Source organism: Echinops telfairi, unplaced genomic scaffold (genome assembly GCF_000313985.2).
Source record: "Echinops telfairi isolate 266 unplaced genomic scaffold, ASM31398v2 ScPeMD7_3533;HRSCAF=4204_0, whole genome shotgun sequence".
Classification (NCBI taxonomy): domain Eukaryota; kingdom Metazoa; phylum Chordata; class Mammalia; order Afrosoricida; family Tenrecidae; genus Echinops; species Echinops telfairi.
The window spans coordinates 101,646,209-101,651,590 of record NW_022107431.1 but is presented as its reverse complement, the minus strand read 5'-3'; the positions used below and the strand labels follow the sequence as shown (position 1 = coordinate 101,651,590).

Below are 5,382 nucleotides of genomic sequence, written 5' to 3'. Positions count from 1 at the left end.
GTTTCAGGCACCAGGGAACCCTGTGTCACAGAGCAGAACTACCCCAGAAGGTTTCCGTTTCCTTTGGAAAGCCACTTTACGATATCATTCCTCAATCCAATCACATCAAGCAGTATTGTGCCATTGCTACCACAATCAGTTCCAAAACTCCGGGAGGTTTTCTCGACATATATTTATTTTAGGTTTTATATATTTATTCAAGAGAGTCTATCATAGAATGAAACCCTTTCAGCATGATGAAGTCGCTGTTTTGAAATTCTCTTTTTCCTATGTGATTCAGTTTACAATAACCTTTCTAATTCCGAAGAGATTCTAGTACCTGATGTCGTCCATGCAGCCAGGTGTCTTTCATAATGCCTGATATGATCGGCAACAAAGGTCGCAATGAAGTAGTAGCAATTAAAAACAATAGGGGTTTCTTTTCGGTGCAGGCAGCTATAAGGCTATCAGGAAGCAATTGTCCATCTCAAAGCAACTGGTCCTCTTTTCCTTGATCAACCAATATGTCCGGCTGAGAACCTGGACAGGGCTATCAGGTGAGTAGCATCGTAAGTCTTCCATGTACTTTGATCCGATCCTCAATATCCACAAAAGGCTTTTTTGCCCCAAGAATAGAGCACAGGGTTTGCACACTGGAGAAAGTGCTGAAACCGATCGGTATTTTCCAGGATTCTTCAAAGCACGAATGAGAGCTTCATGCCCCCCATAGAATGGCCAAACATAGACATTGCCTGGGGATCCACTGGAAAGCGGGCATTTGTGACTTGTGGGTGCTCTTGCATCATGTAGGAGTATCGTCTGCAGTTAGTGCTCCAAGGAGCTTCAGCTGCATCCACATCAAATCCAGCACCGGTGCCAAAGTCCCAGTTCTCAGCTTCGCCTTTAATATTTCAGCCATGAGGGCTGGTATCTGGAACTACAACAAGAAGACGTGATGATAACCCGATTCTGATATAAAATATTGTTCTGTACAAATTAAGCCACACAACCAATACAGTGCCAGGCACTTTGCAGTTTCTTCTTTTGGTGGTTAGGTAGTTTGCAAATTTCATTTTGCAGTTCAGTTTAACACTGTCATGTTCAATCACATTTTGTAAGCCCCCAAAGCACTGGTTGCTGGATATGTTTCAATGCCATTCTTTCCCTGTTCAACTGCTACTTGCTTTTCGTCTGAACCAAAGCTGATCCTCAGTGTGCAGCAGAAACAGAAGATGCGACTGTATTGACATTTATTTTGACAGAAGCAGATTGCCAGCTCTTTGTTCCATGACACCATTGGGTGGATTCAAACTGCCAATGTTTAAAATAGTTCAGAGAAAACTGCTTGCATCACTTAAGGACTTTGAATTCTCTGAGATACTATGTATTGTATGTGCCTTCGTCCATTGACTCGCAGTGACACTATATGCAGCAGAATGAAACACTGCCCATTCCTATTCCAACGTCACAATGATCACAATCCTTGAGCCCATTGTTTTAGGGACTGTCAGTCCATATTGTTAAAGATCATCCTTTGGGGGAGGGGGGCTGACCTACTTGCTATGTTACTAAACACAATATCCTTCTTCTGAGACGAGTTCTTCCCATGACATGTCTGAAATACTTGAGACAAAATCTTGCCATTCTCACTTCTAAGGAATTGCCTGGTTGTATACACTTCTTCACAAATGAGTCCATTTTTCTGGCAGTCCATGGTATATTCTATATTCTTTGTCAACACTATAAAGACCTCAACTCTTCAAATCTTTCTTATTCATTGTCCAACTTTCATGTGCATATGAGCCATAGTTTGGTTCAGGAGCATCTTAGTCCTCAAAGCTTTAAAGAATTGTTTTTTGTTTGTTGTTTGTAGATCTACCCATTGACATGCATCGTTTTACTTCTTGACTGCTGCTTCCATGAGCGTTAATTGTGGATCGAAGTAAAATGAACTTCTTGACAATGTCAGTCTTTTCTCCATTAATCGTGATGTTGTTTACTGGTCTAGCTATGAGGGCTTTTGTTTTCTTTTTTCATATATATAAATCATTTTATCGAGGCCTCTTACAGCTCTTATAACAATCCATACATCGACTGGACTACTGATTGCTGTAGTCTTTAATCTCCATCAGTAAGGGCTTCGGCTCTCTTCACTTTCAGCAGGGTTGTGTCATCTACTTACCAAAGGTTGTTAATGAACCTTCCGCCAACCTTGATGCCACCTTCTCCTCCATATAGTTCAGGTCCATGAGTCATTTGCTCAACATATAGATTGCATCATTATAGTAAAAGGCTGCAACCCTAACACACACATTTCCAGATTTTAAACCATGAACTATCTTCTTATTCTGCTCAAAACCATGAACTATCTTCTTATTCTGCTCAAAAACTGCCTCCTGGCCTATGGACAGGCTCGGCGTGAGTGCAAGTAAGTGTTCTGGGATTCTCATGCTTCAGAACGTATCCATAATTTGTTCTACATCGTGCCTCAGGGTCCTCCCTGGGCCTACTCGGGGGCCCACATGGCTTGGGCTCTCTTGCTCTCTTGGTCCCAGGAGTCCCCAGTTCCACACATGTGGGTGCTCCTTTCCACGTGGTTTTTGTGCCCAGTTGTGAACCCCAGCATGGCTTCCGTGTGGCTTGGCATGCTTCCCAGAAATAGAGTGTGCCATTTTGAGACTGTAAAACCTGAAACTTTTCCGCTCCTTTATAAAAACTCACTTGGATTACAAAATGAGCTTCGGCATGATTTCTTTCAGTGTGCAAAGCACAGAACCAAGGTACAACCTACCCACTCCAGAGACCTAACAAAAGGTTCTCTTTACCCACAACTTATATAAGCATTCATCTATATAGTCTTCTGGTACTGTTCTTAAAAATAGGCAATTTTTAAATTATTCTAGATATTTTTCATGTGTCAGGTAAGCATCCAGATTCATTTTTAAGTAGTCAGTTCCTTATCACCTTCTGAAACAACAGCTTTATTACATAATTATTTTATAGCTACATCAGTTTTCAGTTTTATATCTACATCTTATCCTGTTGCCCAAAGATAGGAAACAGGCATGGGCTCAAACTTTCAAAGGATCCATGTAAGAAGAAAACAGTATAAAGTGAATCTTCCCCAGAACTTTTTATTGTGCATTATGTGGGGGTTTACATATCAGATCCTTTTTGTATCCAACAAAGTCAGCATCTTATCAAATCTTCCAAACAGGGTTACCCTGTTCCACTCTGCTTCTGGTAGATCACCTTCTCCTTCACCAAAGGAAGCAACACTCTGCCTGCTAGCTCCTTCCTTCCCCTTCCCTGGTAATCATCAGTTTCCTTTCGGATGAAAACCCTTTTCCCGGGGATTTTTTTTAAATAGCAGTGATCTCACACAATATTTTGTGTTTAATTCCACTCTGCATCAGGTCCTCTAAGTCACTCCATATCATGAGGTGTAGTAATCCATTGTGTATATGTACCATTGCATCATTGATCCATTCTTCTACTAATGCTCATTTAAGTTGTTTCTGTCTTCTAGCTACATTGTGGATAATGCTGGGTGCGCTCGGACTCCCCGGCCAGCTGACTCGCACTTGGCCACCACCTTCAGCACCATCAAGCCGGACAGCGTGCAGCACGACCTGGCGGGCCACATCAGCCGGCGCTCTGAAGTGAGTTAAGGTCTCCGAGGCACACCTGAAGCAGCACGCGTGGCCGCCCGTTCTCCCGGGGAAGTACCTGGCTCTGGGCCAATTGTGGCCATGGTCTGGGAGGGGCCAAAGGTGGTGAAAACGGGCCTGGGTCATGCTGTGGGAGATCAGCCCAGCAGATTCTAAGCCAGCACTATTGGAGGGGACTTCTGTATTCAAGTGGGCAGGAACAGCATTGATGGCAGTGAGTGGGTCAAAAGCGCTCAGAAAGAAATCCGCCTCTTCTTTAAGCAGGAGGGATTGGTGGACCACAAATCTCATGGCTATGACCGGATCCACAAGTCATAGGGGACAAAAATAGCAGCACTGGTGTGCCTGTGCTGGGCACAACTCTTCCTTTCCCGGTTGGCAGCAGTAGGATTGGCGATCCTCTTCCAAAGCACATGGACCAAAAAACTCTTTGGAGACTGACAAAATAATACAGCTTTGTTCTTTATTTCTGTAGGGTATATACCAAGTGGCATTATTGCTGGGTCACGTAGTAATTCCACTCCAAACTGTTTGAAGAAGTGTCACACACCTTCGACGGTGCCTGCCCTGTTTTACAGTCCACCATCAAGGTCTGAGGGTCCGACCGGTCAGCAGCCCTCCCAGCATTGGTTGCTGTCCTTTTTGAACCTTGCTATCAATATTGAGGTTGATGGGTGCACGGCTGAGTTTTTGAGGGAAACTAAACCAGGGGCACTAATATATGTGTAAGAAAGGACTTTCTGCCAAGAAAGAATTTTATATCAAAAAGAGGCCTAAGCTATGGAATGTATATTGGTAAGAGCTCCCAATAAAATTAAATATATATATAAAGAGGCCCTCCCAGGTGAGTGGGTGCAGAATCACGTGGCTCTGAGGTTGACAGGAATGTGATAGGCCAACACAACTCCCGGGGGCCAGTAGGTGGCTCACAGTCAGATGCTCAGTGCAGGTAAACAGGAAGATGAAAGAGGGTTGAGAGAGCAGTGCTCGGTGCCTCTCCTATAAAAACACCACCCCCCCAAGGAGGCATCTGGCTTGACACCACACCTGCCTCCACACAGGTACCAAGCTGACAGAATGTAATGGTCACAGATGGTGTCTCACAGCTGTTTTGATTTGCACCTCTGAAACAGCTGGTGATGTTGAACATTTCTTCATGTGTGCTGCCCTCCCGAGTATCTTTTTTGGTACCCTACCGGTTCATGTCCTCAACCCATCTTTAAATTGGAGTATTCATCCTTTCCTTGTTATACTGCACTTTGCTATAGATTTGTTCCTTGTCTGGAATGTCACTGTGAAAATTTTTCTCAATCTGTGGGTTTTCTTTTTACTCTCTTGGTGAACTCTTTTGATACACATAATGTCCTGTTTTTAAGAGCACCCAATCCTTTACCTGGTCTTCTGTTGTGAATGTTTTCTCATCATATTTGAGAATGTGTTTAGGCCATGAATAGTGATCTTTATAGTTCTAGGTCTTACAATTTAATCCATCTTGGGTTTTTGTCTATGAAGTGAGAGAGGAGTCTTGCTTCATTTTTCTACAAATGGTAAGGTATAACAAAACTTTGCCACCCCTTCAAACACTTCTATGTGCACACACAGTTCAATGGCATTAGTACATTTGCCATGTTGTGTAGCCGCCACCACTATATTTTTCCAAAAGTTTTTCTCACTCCAAACAGAAACACCATACCCTTTAATTCCCCATCCCTCTTCCAGCCCTCCAGCCACT

At 43.3% G+C, this 5,382-nt stretch overlaps 1 pseudogene; it reads right to left on the bottom strand.

Annotated features, from left to right (window-relative positions):
- Positions 1 to 281: 281 nt before the first annotated feature.
- Positions 282 to 3,586, bottom strand: LOC101645562 (annotated as a pseudogene).
- Between the last annotated feature and the right edge of the window lie 1,796 nt (positions 3,587 to 5,382).